We start from the raw sequence: 17,625 nt of genomic DNA on the forward strand, positions 1-17,625 counted from the left end.
GAGTCTTCGGGGCTTCCCTGGTGGCGCAGTTGTTGAGAGTCCGCCTGAACCTGGACATTTTGCCTAATGCTCTTAAAACAAGGACCAGAAAAGGAATGAAGCAGCCATGGGCCAGGAGAAGTGGGGCTCTATCGTGTGCATGTGGCTAGGCTGGTGCACTACTGGCTTCTGGATGGCGAAGTGGCTCCAGCCGCCTGGCCAGGTGAGCTCCAGGAGGAGGAGAGCATTCCAGGAGGCATCCTGAGACAGAATTTCCCTGGCTTCCTACAGATGGAAGCGTCAAGATATTTTGTGACTACACTCAGAGCTACCGGCAGGCAGAAGGTCTGATGCTTGCCCTTGTGCGCCACTTTGAGACTTCCAGAGGCAAGTTCCCAGAGACATATGGAAAAGCTAAGAGTAATGCTACCCACTCATCCTTACTCAAAGGCATCTGGGAGGGATGAATAATTACAAAATGATGATGCCAGCATTTTGAATGACCATTTCAAAGGCAAATTACCCAATAAAGTCCCAGTTGCACGGTTTGGCCTTTCAGCAGTTCCTGACCTACCTTTCTCACGAAACTAAACCATTTAACCAGGGTGAGGTGACTGAGCCACGTAGGGCCTATGTATGTATGTGTATGTGCATGTGTATGTGAGAGAGAGAAGTTTTTACAAGGTAAAACCAAGACTTATGGAACCACAGGTATCCCCCACTTTTTGAAAGTTTGCTTTAGGTCACTTTGCTCTTATGAGAGATCTGCATTAGTACCTGTTTTTTGCTAACTGAAAGAAATCTGAAGAGGATTTTGGCTTTTACCAAAAAAGGTGAAAAGCAAAAATAGTGCTCGGCATTTGTTTCACAGCAAACTGTTACAGAGGCAGTGTGAACCCCAAGCAGTGAGAGTGGTGCCACTAAGCTCCTTCCCCAGAAACTACACTCAGCATCTCAGCATCAAGCCCTCATAGCTTTGGACCGTGTCTGTGAGCCTCTGTGCTTTATCTGGATTTATTTCATGCATCCATTAGCAGGATGCTTCATTTTATGCCATTTCGGCTTACGAAATGTTTCATAAGGAACGCTCTACTTTCAGATAGCAGGGGAAACCTGTGTAAAATGGACATGTGTCAAGGGCTTTATTTAACTCATTGATTAATGAGAGAGCCAGTGAGATGTTAGAACTGGTTTAAAGGAGAACCCAAAGAACAGACACATATATAGGCCATCAAGAATACTGAAATTAATGTGCTCAGTAGATGAAAAAGTGACTCCTTCCACAGCTGGGACGGAAATCAACAGGACCTCCACCCATGTGCAAAATTCATTTGCACTGCTATCAGTTATCTACAATTTACAGAGTTCTGAAAAGCTCAGACAGTGAGAGGAGCAGAGACCCCATCTGAAAGAGTGTGCCACACAATGCCTGGTTTTCCATTTGAAGACAGTTATCGTTTTGGTTCATTTCTAAGTCTTTTACAAGTTTTCCCTAATATGTAACATGTACACATACACACACCTGAGTGTGTTTTCCCACCCATATGCCCTTGCACGTGTTTCTTTTTAATCAAAGCACTCTTTCCTCTTGTTCCTTGCCAGTCTGAGTATGACTCTCCTATCCTACCTAGAGCCAACAAATCAGAATCTCTGAGAGGGGACTCAAAACTGCCTTTTAACCAGCTTCCCCAGGTGAGACTCTGATGCAAAGCCACTGGCAACCCCCCTTTGAGGAATGCAAGTCCATCCTCTCAAGATTCAGAAAATACGCAAATATCACCAGAGTCGTGAGGAGATGGTTCATATAGGTGGTGGGTTCGGGATTGAAACTTGAACTATGGACAGTATTTGGAGAAGAGAGCAGAAAGCATTTCAGGAAGTGGGAGGCCATGGGCGAAAGGGCAAGGAAGTAAGAATAAGCACGGGGATGGTGGGGAGAGGCAAGGATTCCCACCTGAGTAAAGCACTGAGGAGGAGGGAAACAAAGATTGGGTGAGTAGAGCAGATGCAGCAGGATGAACTCATTCCAGAGTTAGTGCACATTTGTTAAAGCAGGGAACTAACATAAGAAAAGTAGTGTTTTAACGAAGACTGTGGGGACATAGTATACAGCACAGGATCTGCTGTTCCATAAGATGGAGGCATGGCTCCTGAATGTGCCTCTTCATTTCAGTCTGGGAAAAGAGGGTGATGTTTATTCAGAGAGCAAGATGTGGTCAATTTCCCTAAGTATAACCACTGAGAGACTGAATACACAAGCAGGCAATGACCATATACAAAAATAGAACTCTGACCCACAATCTGCACCACCCACTTAGGAAACTGACCCACAGCCAGCCTGCTGTCTATAATGCTTGCAGGAAGTCATACCCCCTATCTCTAGCCACTGGTCCAGGAAGCCAAAAAGTAAACTGTACAAGTCAGCTCAAAACAGCCAGGACTTTATTCACAACTGACAGCTTCCCTGATTTTTGTCTCTGCTTCCAGCTTAAGACCAAAGAGGTCTTAGAGGCAAAAGCCAAATCTGCACCCTTAACCAGCCACATAGGAGGCCCCACTTCTAGTTATTCCTCTGGCCTCCCCAGACCCACGGCCTCCAGACAGGGCACACCTGCAGCCTTCCCTTTTTGCCACTACTATAAAGCTTTCCAGCTCCTCTGCCTGCCTTTGAGTCTCTGCCAAATTCCAGTGATAAAGGCTGCCTCCCTCCTGGAGCCAGTTCTGAATAAATAGGCTTTGTTTGTTCTATGTGGGTGGTCTTTGTTTATTTCCACACCACAAACAGTCATCTACATCTCTGCTTATCCAGCAGGAAGATGTTTACAACCCACAGACCTGCCAATTCGAACCATGCAACATTACTTCTACCATTAATTTAATATGCTTCATCCACAGGTGGAATATTGACATTTATTGTTTATCATTTCTGCATACGTTATATCTCACACATAAATAAAATAATTCTGTTAGGCAGCTGTGGTAAGTAAAAGAAAAAGTAGGAACTTAGAAGACATGGGTTCTAGTCCCAACTAAGTACCCACTCTGAAAATCACAGCACTGAATGACTTGGTGGTGAAAAAAGATTAATGATTTGGTTTGTGCCTTGAGGAGCTTACACACTGTTTGGAGGAATTTGAAATTTGTGCTTGTAAATCTAACTAAAAAGTACAGATGCCAAAAAATGGTTCTGGGCAAGAAGTGTTAACAGGTGAGTAGAAGAGAGGGAGAAGTCACTGAGTGAACTTCTCACAGTAAAGGTGGAATGTGAGCAGGATCTGGAGGTTGGATAGGATTTGGACAGATAGAGAAGAAAAAGAGAATAGAGGTCATTCTAGGAAGGACAAATTGTATGAATCAGGACAGAATAAGTTGCATTCAGAGCACCACGAGTAGCCTTGCCAGACTGAGTTCTTTGAGGGAGGAGACGTAAATAAGACAGGAATAAAGACACAGACCTGCTAGAGAATGGACTTGAGGATATGGGGAGGGGGAAGGGAAAGCTGTGACAAAGCGAGAGAGAGGCATGGACATATATATACTACCAAACGTAAGGTAGATAGCTAGTGGGAAGCAGCCGCATAGCACAGGGAGATCAGCTCGGTGCTTTGTGACCGCCTGGAGGGGTGGGATAGGGAGGGTGGGAGGGGGGGAGACGCAAGAGGGAAGAGATATGGGAACATATGTCTATGTATAACTGATTCACTTTGTTATGAAGCAGAAACTAACACACCATTGCAAAGCAATTATACTCCAATAAAGACGTAAAAAAAAAATATATATATATATAACAGGAGTAGTGACTTTAACTTGAAATGCACAGGACTGCAAATACCAAGCTGAAAGTTTTAACTTTTCTAATTGTTGCTGGGCATTATTGCAGTTTGTCATAAATCCTGTTATTATTTTTACTTGAGCCTGTGGTAAAACAGACTCTTCTTGAGGACTGAAAGAAAGAATACAGTGAATGAGGAGAAAAATTTGACAACGTTTGACTTGTGTGTGTGTGACCTATTTATCTCTAGTAATACTTTTTAAAAATATTGTACTAACAACACATTTATTACATAAAATTTACCATTTTAACCATTTTCAGGGTACAGTTCAGTGGTATTAAGTACATTGACATTGTTGGGCAACCATCCCCACCATCTGTCTCCAGAAGTTTTCATGCTGCCAAACTGAAACCCGATACCCATTAAACAATAATTCCCACTACCACGCCCCAGCCTCTGGTAACCACGCTCTACTTCATGAGTCTGACTACTCTAGGTACCTCACATAAGTGGAATCACACAATATTTGTCCTCTATGTCTAGTTTTTTAGCATAATGTCTTCAAAGTTCATTCATGTTATAGCATATGTCAGAATTTCATTTCTTTTTAAGGCTGAATTCATTGTATGTATATACCACCCATCAACGGACCTTTGAATTGTTTTCATCTTTTGGCTATTGTGAATAGTGTCGCTATGAACATGAGTATACAAATACCTGTTCAGGCCCTTGCTTTCGGTTCTTTGGGGTATATACCCAGAAGAGAAACTGCTGGATCATATGGTAATTCAATGTTTAATTTTGGAGTTTTTTTGAACTACCATACCATCTTCCACAGTGCCTGCACCATTTTACATTCCACCAGCAAAGCACAAGTGTTCCAGTTTTGTTATCTTTTGTTTTTCTTTTAATAACCGCCTTAATGGGTGTGAAGTGATGTCACATTATGGTTTTGGTTTGCATTTTATTACTGATTAGTGATGTTGAGCATCTTTTCATGTGCTTTTTGGCCATTTGTATATCTTCTTTGGAGAAATGTCTATTCAAGTTCTTTGTGCATTTTTTTAAACTTGGATATGTGGGGTCTTTTGTTGTTGAGTTGTAAGAGTTCTTTACAGATTATGGATATTAATAATATCCATAATTAATAATTATGGATACTAATCCCTTATCAGAGATATGATAAATATTTTCTCCTAATTTGTGGGTTGCCTTTTCACTCTGTTGATAGTGCCCTTTGACACACAACACTTTTTAATTTTGATGAAGTTCAATTTATCTATTTTTCTTTTTTATTGCCTCTAGTTTTGGCATCATGTTCAAGAAATCATTGCCAAATGAAGCTTTTCTATATGTTTTCTTCTAAGAGTTTTATAGTTTTAGCTCTTACACTTAGATCTTGGATCCATTTTGAGCTAATTTTTGCAGATGATGTAAGGAAAGGATCCAACTTCATTCTTTTGCGTGTGGATTTCCCCAGCACCATTTGTTGAAAACACTATCCTTTCCCCATTGAGTGGTCTTGGCACCCTTGCAGAAAATCATTTGACTACATCTGAGGAGGTTTATTTCTGGGTTCTCTATTCTATATAATATTTGCCTTTTAAGGTCACTAATAATAAAAACTAATAATAACAGTTGTGTTGAAGGAACAAAGATGGTGTACGCTACTCCAAAAGAGAAAGAAATTAAATTGCTTTTCTCAATAATTACAACGAATTTCCAGTGTGAGAAAATGCATTCCTTTAGATATTTAGTTTTCTCTTCAGAAAATTTTTTTAACTAGCATAGGTTTACAGGAGGTTACAAAAATAGTACAGAAGTCCTGTGTACCCTTCACCCAATTTCCCCCAATGGTACATCTTACCTATGTGTGGTGCAATATGGAAACAAAGAAACTGACATGAGTGCAATCCCAGATCTTATTCAGATTTCATCAGTTTTACATGCATTTGTCTGTGTGTGTGTAGTTTTATGCACTTTTATCACATGTGTAGATTTGTGTAACCACCACTATAATCACTAATCGCTTCTCCATCTTTATGATTTTGCCATTTCAAAAATATTATATAAATGGAATCATATAGTATAAAACACTTTGAAACTGTCTTTTTTCACTCCGCATTATTCCCTTGAGATCCATCCCAGTTGTTGCATGGATCAACAGTGCTTTTTTATCACTGAGTTGTATTCATGGCATGGATGTTGCAGTATGTTTAAACATTCATCCATTGAAGACATTTAGGTTGTTTAGAATTTTTGGTTACAACAAACAAAGCGAATATGAACATTCCTGTACATGTTTTTGTGTGAACATAAATTTTGTTTTCTCTGAGATAAATGCCCAGGAGTGCACTGGCTGGATCATGTGGTATGTTTAGTTTTGTAAGAAACTCCTAAACTATTTTTCAGAATGGCTATACCATTTTATATTCCTATCAGTAATGTCTGAGAAATATCCAGTTTCTCTGCATCATCACCAACATTTGATATTGTCACTGTTTTTTATTTTCACTGTTCTAACAGGTGTGTAGTCATACCTCATTGTAATTTTTCAGGAATGATTTATAATTTGCTATATAGCAGTTCAACTACTTTGCATTGCTATCTTCTTCCTCTTACTCTCATTTTTAACAGAGAAAACTCCACATTCCCTTCCCTTTCCTTACTTCATTATTCCTCATGGGACTAAAGAAATGTCCAAAAGACTCCTCATTTGCTCTTGGATTATATTGTCCTAACGAAGCCTCAGGGTTTTTTTTGTTTTTCTCTATATTTAGTTTTTTTTTTTTAACATCTTTATTGGAGTATAATTGCTTTACAATGGTGTGTTAGTTTCTGCTTTATAACAAAGTGAATCGGCTATACATATACATATGTTCCCATATCTCTTCCCCCTTGCGTCTTCCTCCCTGCCCCCCTCCCTATCCCACCCCTCCAGGCGGTCACAAAGCACCGAGCTGATCAGTTTTATCATCTTTCATTTGCTTTCAACATTGGCCTTGTAGTCAGCGGGGAATAAAAGAAGGAAGCAGCTGGCCAGAGGGCGAGGAGGCGGGGCCTCTTCTTTGTGCCTGTGTGTATTCATTTTCTAGTCACAGCTCAAGTTGTTTTGCTTTCCCCTGCTTGGGGAGAGAGGGAAATGGAAATGTACTCACTGTTGTTTAAGCCTCCTGGACAGTAAAACAAAGGCAGCCCTACTGCCTTTTTCCTAAATAATGTCACACAGCCCCTTTGAGAGAGCTTCAAAAATGATCTACACATTTCAAAGACTTCTAACGTTAGAAATGGTCCTGGGCAAGTCCCTCAATAAACATTGATTATGCGCCTACTGTGTGCCCTGCTCTAGGAGAGGTCCTGGGTTAGAGATCTGCATCCTAATAAGCCAGGCTCTCCATCCGGTGTCAGCAGCTGTGAGTGATGTGGGCAAAGTGCTTATGCAGAGAGGTGAGCAAGCAGCCGTAAGGGCCTGAAGCTCACTGCCTAGGAATCAGGGAACTTAGTGACCAACTCACCCGGAGCTTCTCAGGTCTGAGTGAGTCTGAGAGTCATGCGGTGTGGCTGCTAAAAATATAAATTTCTGGATACTGCCCCAAACAGACCAAATCAGAACCTCTGGAGGAAAGACCCAGGAAGCTGTATTTTAAAACAAACTATCCATCTGTGCAATGGACTGAATTGTGTCCCCCCAGCACCCCCCCAATTCATATGCTATTTGGAGGTGGGGCCTTTTGAAGGTGATCGGGTTTAGATGAGGTCATGGTGGGATTTGTGGCCTCATAAAAAGAGACACCAGACATTCACACACACAATAAACAACCATGTGAGGACAGAGAGAAGGTGGCTATCTGCAAGCCAAGCAGAGGGGCCTCAGAAGAAACCAAACTTGCTGACATCTTGATCTCAGACTTCTAGCCCCCAGAACTGACATAGCAAGAAGGCAGCTGTCTGCAAGCCAGGAAGAGGGTTCCCACCAGGAACTGAATCAGCCAACACCTTGACCTTGGACTTCCGGCCTCCAGAAGTGTGAGAAATAAATTTCTGTTGTTTAAGTCACTAAGTCTGTGGTAATCTTTTATGGCAACCCAAGCAGACTAATACAATAAAACTAATACAAACTAATATAATTCTTGGAATCATCCCGATTGACAACCATTGACCCAATCCAGCCCTCTCATTTGACAGGTGAGGAAACTTTTTTTTTTTTTTTGAGTTTTAAAATGAACTTATGAAAGAATGGTCTTAGGAAGGCAAGAACATTTGATTTATTTTTCAAATTTTCTGTTTCTTCATACTATACAATGAAGATAATGTAAGAGAGCACAGAGTTATAAGCTTCCTTCTACTGAAATTCTCTGACGGTACAGCACAGTGTAGTCATTCTGCAATGCTAGAAAATTTTTTTAGAAAGTCTCTTCTATGCTTCTCTTTAAAAAGCGATGAACAATAACAGAGGATGGCATAAAAAGCCTTTTTTTTTTCTATTTATTCTGTAGTATTGGAGCCAGTATTTTTACCATCACAGGCTACAGTTTTCACTTTATCCACTTTAGTAAGTTCTGTCACCTCTCTGAATTCAACATCGTTCAATACAAAAGTCCACCCATTATTGCAAACTCTGTACGTATTTAGTCAGGTTAAAATCCTCATATGGTGTCCCCACACCCAGTTAATGACCCAGCCATGATTAAGTCCGGGTTCTCTAACTTTTAGACCAGTGCCCATTCCACCAACTTAAAGGTGACAAATAACTTTATACATATATCAACTCTGGTCGATTGTTGGTGGCTACCAAGAAGACTGTGTCAGGAAGGACTCTGAGTACAAGTCCAGGCTCAGCTGATGTGGCCACCATGTGGCAGGGAAAGCACATGAGAAGTAAGAAGAGAGGCAGTAGTAAGAAGAAGTAAGAGTCCAGCTACCCTGGTTGAGTAAAGGCTCTCGTCACTTAATGTCATTGAGAACAGTACAACTCAAAGGTGTTGTCCATGACCAGCAGCATCAGCATCACCTGGGAGCTTGTTAGAGATGTAAATTCTTGGGTCCTATCCAGACGGACTAGATCAGGAGCTCCGGGGGTGGAGCCCCTGAGTCCATCCTGCTGCTTTTTGCACACTACAGCTTGAGAAGCACTGCACTAGAATATAAGGACAATAATGTCAGTGTCTCCGGGTGGTGACCGCGAGAAGATGTTATAAACTAAAAAGCAGTTCACAAGCGCAAACTCATCTCCCTCTTCCTAGCAAGAGTCTTGTTTCCATGGGCTCACTCCGCACGTCGGTGGAGGAGCGTCTGCCCTCCCCGATAGAAGTATTTACACGGCATCTCTCGCATCCACTCCTCTGGTTGCATGCAGAACAAATGGAATCCCTCAGAGACCTCCTGAGAATGTCAGGATGCTTCTTCCAGCCCTCATCCCTCATAACCAATGAAAAAATGCCAGGGCTGTGTATTTTTAGTTCAAGACATCTGCATTTGCCATCTCCGAGCCCGCCTTCTAACCGCGTGGCCAGCGTTGTGCAACTACTACACTCCTTTATGACATTTTCTGTTAAGTAATGTGTTTGGAAGCTTGAGTGAATCAGAGACAGTAAGCATTTGATTGCTTACATTATTTTGGTTCAAACATGGCTCACGTCCCAGGACTAATTTACTTATTTTTGTATGGTACATTTCTATTTCACTTGGGAATTTGCCACCCCCCCCCCCATTCTCTCTTCCAGCTGCTCTCCCTTCGCCCACCCACCCCTCCCCTTGCCACCCTTCTTCCTGGGCCTGCCTCTCCTGTCTCCCATCGGGTAGAAAGTTTGTGAAAGATGTCCCGTCAGCAGCCTCCAAGCCAGAGACTCTGTTCTTTGCCACTGTGGTTCACTTGCACGTTCCCACCCACAGCCTCAGACCTGACAGGCAGAGACCCCCTACTGCTGGCCCCAGGAAAGGCCCGCCTTTTCCACAAGCCAGCCAGCCTTCTCCCTTTGGGGGCACAGCTATAACCGTGTGGGTGTGGGTCTGGGCTCTTTTTTTCCAGGAGGCACCAGACCTAGACACAAAGATTGTAGGTTTTTACTCAGAGCCACCCTGGGGAGGAAAGCCAGCAACCTGGACATGACAGAATCAGTATCCTATTACAGGTCCCCTGTACCAAGCTGTCCCCTGCCTACCCCACCCCCATCTGCAAAAACAGCCTGTTCTGCATATGGGATGGAAACTGTGTCCTGGCAAAACACAAAAAGTAAATATTTAAAGGGAAAAAAGCACACACAAGGAAACAAAATGCCTTGCGTTTATGTTTCCATGGGCTGTCGCCAAGTACCTCCCAGCCTCCCCCGGCTCGTGTTCAGCGTGCCATATGGTTTGAGACCAGTGGATTAAACCCTCCACGGTTGTGAAAAACATCAGTCCATTTGGTCTGGCCTTTCTCTCCCTGCATTTGTTGTTCATTTGCGAGTTTCTCACATCCCTTGGCCGACTGCTGTCAGTGTGTTTACAGGTTTTAGATTTCTGATGGAATCTAAAGCACCACACCACCCGGAGCCTGCCGCAGACCAGGAAGGGAGGCAGCCCTGGGGCACCCAAATGGACGTTTGCAAACAGAGTCCTGGGACATGTGTGACCCAAACAAAACTCACATTTTGATGCATCAGTGATGAATAATTTCCCCCCCGCCGAAACTCAGGCCAAAAGAAGAGTGATTCTGTGTTTTAGTTCCCACTTGGCATCCTCCTGGGACATTGCTAAACCAGAGGTGGAAGGGTGGGTCCTAACCAGGAGTGGGGTGGAAAACTGGCCAGCATTGGAGTGAAGGGTGGGCGCACCAGGATCTGTTGGAACAAAGCCTTGCCCGTTTCTCACTTTGGGACGGGACTGGACCTCTAACTCTTCATGTGGCGGGTATCGTATTAAATAGTCATGAGAAACAAAATTAAAATAACCTATACAAGGTCTGACACTTCCCTACTGCAATTCTGGGAGTGGAAGCACAGCACTGATGTGATGATTGGGAAAGACAAGCAGATATAAGGGAATGCCTCTCCTATTAAAGAAGTTCAGATAAGAGCTGGAGTATGATATGCAAGTCTGAATCAAACTTCCAAGCCTTGTGCCCATAACCTTTTCCTGCCATCCCTCATTTTTTTGCCTAGTGACATTTCTAGAGACAGAGCCATATGGAGAAAATTCCATTCTTATTTCTCACTCGGTTCTATCCAATTCACATTGGGGTTCTGTTTGAGTCAGGCCCTGCAACACATTTAGTGGGTTGTGGGAGATTACTTAGCAGGATTCATAGGCGACTTTCGGCTGTGGATATATGGGTGGGCTAAGAGGCCACCAGATGTGTGCTCATCTTTGAAGACAGAGGAAGACATAATATAAGTTCATTGCATTTATTTTTTTGAAGCTTCTAGCCTAGGTTCATAGAGAGTCTGTCACTATCCTGATTTGGAAGTTTCCTGATTTGGAAGAATACGAACTACGCTTCTTTACTGTAATAAATCATGCCTTGAAGTTGCATAATTATTGGAGCAAAGGGCTTTAGAGACCTTAAGAAGTCATTTTGCCCACCACCCCCGACTCCATCCTCACCTCTGTTCCTCTGAGTACTAACTTTCAGCCTGGACTTTTAGAGGGGACCCCTTTTTGATAAAATGCCCTAGACTTGTTCACATAATGAGTGCTGTTCATGAGACCAGAAGTGATTGGACATTAACCCTTGGGTACGTCCTGGTAGAGAGGCACAAACCCTTAGCAGGTAACGTCGTGAGCCAACACTGCCAACATAGCCAAAGAAGGATAGACCAACGAGGCACAAAATAAAGTAAGCCCCAGAATGCGCATGAGACACAAAGGAAAATACTTTAAAAGCAGTGTCCCTGGGAAAGCCCCATTTTGATCAAAGTCAGGAAGTAGCCATCCTCCTGATGTCACAAAGAGACTAGCAATCTTAACTATGATACATATAGAATAGAAATGGGGCGCAATATTCTTTCGAAAAATCATTTGGAGACTACAGATTTTCCTCAGCATACAGGCCTGACCATAACTCATAGCTTTTAATATGAAGTATTTTTCTTTTCCTTAATTTGTAGATAATTTGTCACTTTAAATTTGTCTTTTTTCATTTTAATAGGTACCACCAGATTATTTTCCCAAATTGTGTGCCAGTCCAGGCCCCACCAGCATCATAAGACGTGAGAGAGAAGCTTCCCACACCTTTACTGGCACTGAATATTATCACTAATTTTTGCCAACCTGATTGGCAAACTATTGGCCCTCTTTATTGTTATATAACATTCCCCCAACTACTAGTAATGTTGGGCAGATTTTCAATTGTTTGATATTCATTTTCATTTCAACCTCATTGAATTGCTCACTTTCCTACTTTTTTTTCTGCTTAATAATTTATGAGGTTATCGATATTAGGGAGATTAATACTCTATCATATGTGTTCCAAATATTTTCTCTTGTACCGTCATCTTTCTGTCAATATTTTTGTATTGTCTTTGGCAGTGCAAAACTATTTAATTTTTATGGAGTCAGAATCGTCAGATTTTTCCCTTAAGACTTTTTGGTTTCCTGTCCTGCTTAAAAAGGTCTCCTCTCTGAAAGGTTGAAAAACATTATCTTAAATTCCTGATTAAATGAGGTATTGATTTAGGAAGTTTTATGTTTATGATATTGTCTTCCTCCATAGCAGGGGTCAGCAAACCATGGCCGGTGGGTCAGCTCCAGCCCATTGTCAGCTTTCCTAAATAACATTGTATTGGAACCCAGCCACATTCATTAATTTACATATTGCCTGTACCTGCTTTTGCACTGCAATGGCAAAGTTCTGGCAACAGGGAACCTAGAGCCGGCATAGCCTAAAATATTTGTTATCTGGTTCTTTATGGAAAACAATCTGCCAACCCTTGCATCTAGGATCTTTGAATGTCTCTCCATTTCTTCAGACCCTACTTTAGTTCTCTTAATAATGTTTTATAATTTTTCCTCATCTTTATAAGGGTGCTAATGATAGGACCCATCTTATTGTTGTGGAGATTAAATTAACTAACATTAAATGCTTAGCACAGTGCCTGGTTCATAAAAAGCTCTCGAAAAATCACAGCCATTGTTTTAATGCTGAAACAAAGAGGTGCAATAGTAAGACATAATTCTTGCCATTCTGTATTACCTACAGATTTTCTTTGTTTTAAAGGCATCTGCTGGCTTATTAGAATTATTTTTCCTGATTGTAAAATTAATATGAATTCATTCTAGAAATTAAAATTAAAATCTCCCCTGACCGCCTTACTCAGAGAAACTAGTGTCATTCCGTTGATATATACATAGCGTGGTTTTGCTTGTGTAGGTACATACTACCTGTCAAGTGTTAACTACTCTATGACATTTGAGTACTAGAGACATCACATTGTTTTTTCTGAACCAAATCTCATTCTGGCTGAGCCTGGTGAGAAGGCCAATGACAGTCCTTTTGGGGCTCTATCCTATGCCTTATATTGGATCAATTAAGAACCCTAGGCTATTGTGCTTTTGGAGAAAGGGGCAGGCACAGTCCTTGCTGCAGGGTGGTCACTGCAGTTACTATGCACCACCAGCTAAAGGCACTGCTGCCACTGGACAGCATTTCTTCACCATGGGTAGGCCCATCTGCCCCAGATGGTACCAGGATGGTCCTCCCCACTGACCACTGCCTGAGCCCTGAAGACCCTCGCTGCTGTTCCAAAGCCACGGCTTAGTGACCCACCCTCACAGGCACCCAGGTAGCCATGAAGAGTGTACCGAAAACTGTTTTCAGTAGACGAAGACAGAAGACTTTGTGACTTACTCAGGTGATTAGGTACAAATTTCCTTCCAGTGAACATAATATTAAAAAGCTCCTTTTCCTGAATTATATTCTGCTGTGTGCACAAAGTGTAATGGTGCTATCAAACATGCTACTTTTGTACGTTTACAACAGTTTGACAGCATGGTGGATTAATGGTGAAGTCAAGTGCGCTTCATCTTTATTTCGGTGCCAAGAGGCTCTGGTTTTTCCCAGCATAGTGAATCTGATTGAAGAAATATTTATGAAATGAAAAATCCATCAAGAAAAGTGTTGGGCAATTGTCTCTGACAACGTAACAAACGCAGTGACGGCTATGAGTGATTTAAGGATCACAAACATTCCACATTGTTTACACTCTTCAGCTGCATATTGAGAAAGCTATTATGGCACAGAACTGCTGCCTGTAGTCACCAGGGATGCGCCCCTTTTCATCATTCTTTTTCATCCAAAGATAAACTACGTGACATAGAAGAGATTTTGGGACTGCCTTATGCAATTTTACAAAACGTTTCAACAAACTAGAACAGCAGCCATTACATGTTTAAAGGCTGCTTGTACCAAAAAAGCCTTTAAATTGTACCATGCAGAAAATAATGCCAATTCAGCAGGGGACTGCTGAATTGCTAACAACCAAATGTTGCTTGCAGAGAAAGTAGTTCATTTGTGAAACATGCTGACGAAGTGAATCACCTAATGGATTTTGAGAAAGCAACTATTTCATTCTTAAATTTGCTTTAAGGTCCTCCTATGTTCCCACTGCTGAAAAGGTGCTGGACTTGGCATGCATGCAAGGGAAGCTGAGGAACAGGTGGAAATTCCCGGATAATAGTGTTATCTTAAAAGCCAATTACAGGTTCTTACAGGTCCCCCCATCCCATCCAAAAGTAGAGCATTCCTATGAAACCTTTCTAGAGTGAAGATAAGAAGCAGTTATCTCCGGACACATCTTGCTAACGGAGACACAGAATAAATAGAGATAAAGCACAGATACAACACAGCTCAAAGCTATAGCAACTTGAGGCTGAGATGCTGAGTGCAGTTCCCCGGGGAGGAGCTTGGAGCGCCTCTCTCACGTGGCTTGGGGTGTGTGCTGACTCTATAACAGCTCACTGCAAAACAAACTCTGATGCTATTTTGAATTTTTACCTTTTTCTGTAAAACTGAAAATCCTCTTCAGATTCCTTTCTGTTAGCCAAAGCAGGTACTAATGTAGGTCTTTTATAAAAGCAAAGTGGTGAAAAGTGAACTTTGGAAGAGCCGAGGATACCTATACATTTTTCCAACGTTCAATTTTTCGATCAAACATTTAAGGACAAAATTTTCCTAGAGTCCATGCAAAAATATTAGAAATAAAGATGACCAAGGGAAGGCAACCATCTGAGTTCTGCTTCTGAAATATTAAGAAAGCCTCTCCAAGCAGTGCATACAGCTTTGGTTCGAGTGTCACTTCGGCTCCATAGACCAAATCTTCAAGCGCAGGAGATGAAGAGGAGAAAAAACTTGACTTTAGTTGGTTATTAATGTTTAGAGCAGGGTTTCTCAACGTCTACACTATTGACAGTTTGAGTCCGTAACACTTTGTTGTGGGCAGCTGGCCGTCCCATGCACTGTAGGATGTTTAGCAGCGTCCCTGGCCTCTACTCAGTAGATGTCAGTAACGTGTCTCCCCCAGTTATGACAACCAAAAATGTCTCCAGACATTCTCTAATGTCCCCTACGGGGCAAAATCAAAAGTCACCCTGAGAACCACTCGTTTACAGGAAGGAGATCTTAACAGTACAGGCGTTTCTAATGGCACGTGATAACCCTTGGTAAAGATGCTGCCATTAATCCTGCTCAGCCCCTAGCATCTTCTTCGCAACCCCAACACTGACAAAGCTGCCACACACACCACACGCCCCACTAATTCCAGTTGGAAATAGGCTTCAGTTTCGCTCACAGGTATGAGCACAGCATCCAGGGGCCCTCTGCCGGTTGATGGTGCTGAGAAATCATTGTTACAGTATACAATCAAACTTTAAAAATTTAACTACTAAAGTTCATAAGTGAACATTGAAATGTTACCTACATTTTTAAATAAAATTTCAGATGTATCCATGTAACCCAGAAGTTCTAAGATGGCAATATGTGACTTTGACAGAATATCAGTTTACAAATGTGTGCATTCAACATTGGGTCAAACTTCACATTCAGAGCACATGTCTGAGAAGAAGCTTCCTGAAGCAGGACCAAGGCCAGAGGCAGTGGGCACCGCAGTGGGGTGTTCAACAAATGATTCTCTTGGCCAGTCCTACGTGGGTGAGCATTGAAGTCGTTTGCAATATTTTGGTCTTATACATTAATTTGTGATGAACTTTCTTAATTAGAAAGCAGTGAGGTCTTATTTAATTATCCCCTTCAAAAACATTTCTAGAAGTGAAAGTATGGCATCGAAAGGCCTGAACAGTTTTATGTTTTTTTATACCTATTATTGTGTCCTCAAGAGAAGCCTCATTCATACTATCAGCATGAATGTCTTGGTAGACCCTAAGTGTTATAAAATTTTCAAAGATCTTTATTAATATGATGGGGGACATCATATCTTCTTTTTATTATTTCACAATTCTTTGGTTTAAGAAAAAACAACAAAAATTGCTTAATGTCAAAACGACCATTGATCACTGTTCTTTAGTAGAGCCCCTGATGACACAGTTGGATTGCAGTAAGGGCACATGAGGTATGAAATGTACACAGCTTTAAACTCTAGATTGACACTTGGCATGGTGAGATACTCACACTGAGGGGGATGAGGAAACAGAGCTTTGTCAGGGAGCAGCAGATACTTACCCCCAAATATAAGTTCATTGAGTGGAAGTGTGAATAAACTCAGGAGATTTTCAAGCTGCCTTGTTTGAACAAGGTATTTAAACAAGCTGAAACTACCCACATATTTAACTTTGAGTCTTCCCAACTCTTTCCTTGCCAAGTGTGAGTAGTTGAATTTGCAAAGCTTTAACTCGTGTGTGATATCACTGATCTGTAATACTTACTGAGCTGCTGCCATGTCTCATGGATGTCAAATGATCCCATTCATTCTCTGAAATGGTCTTGCCAGGTAGGTGACATCTCTGTGTTGTGAATAAGGGACTTGAGATTTTTAAATTGGACATGAGGTCCAAGGCCATTGAGTGGCAGAGCTGGAATTCACATCCAGTTCTGCCTGATTCCAAAATCCCTACTCTTTTATTTCCCATACCATATGGTGTACCAATATAAGTCTCAAATATTCATGTTCCCTCATGACTCCTCCCTCCCCTTGAGAATGAAAAGCCCCTGGTTCTTTCCAACTTGAGTTCAAAGAAAGCTACTGAAATTATTTAATTATTTTGATGACTATTGAACATCTGGTTCTCTTTTTTCCCCTGTTTTATGGTAGGGAAAAACAGGTGGGAATAAAAGGGGAATTGGATTTCCTAGTGCAAGGAATCACAGCACATTATGACAGGAAACACTTGGTCACTCGTTCTTCTCTTAAAACCCCTCTTGTTTTCAGCTTTGTGTTACAGCGACATGACGTGGGCAGAGCCTGGCCCAGGCTGTCTTTTCATGTCCCCACTTGAAAACATTTGAAGGAGTGTAATCATTTGTTTCCTCGCCAGCAGGACTCTTCCTGGATGAGGACACACTTGGCCTCCTGGGTGGTGTCTCTCAGATGGCATCATTCAGTTGTTATTTCCGTCTAGCCCTCATGGGCCCTTGCAACTAAAGTCACCATTATTAAAGACCCTGATATTCAAACTGAAAAACAGGCTGCCTCGCCGCCAGCTCTCCCTCGGAATTCCCAGTCTTCCTGGGGCAGGAAAGTGAGCAGCTCTCATCCAGTCTCCACTGAGTACCAAGAAGAGACAGGTGTTTGAGTTTCTGTACTTATTTCTTAAGTTGGATAGAAGGGAAGGACACCGAGCATCCAATGACATGCATTCTAATTCCAGAAAAGTCACTTTTACTCATGTGACACTGAGGGATTTCCTTAACATTCCAGGCTGTCTATTCTTATGAAGATCACAT

Source organism: Neophocaena asiaeorientalis, unplaced genomic scaffold, assembly GCF_003031525.2.
Source record: "Neophocaena asiaeorientalis asiaeorientalis breed wild unplaced genomic scaffold, Neophocaena_asiaeorientalis_V1.1 scaffold220, whole genome shotgun sequence".
NCBI classification, from domain to species: Eukaryota; Metazoa; Chordata; class Mammalia; order Artiodactyla; family Phocoenidae; genus Neophocaena; species Neophocaena asiaeorientalis.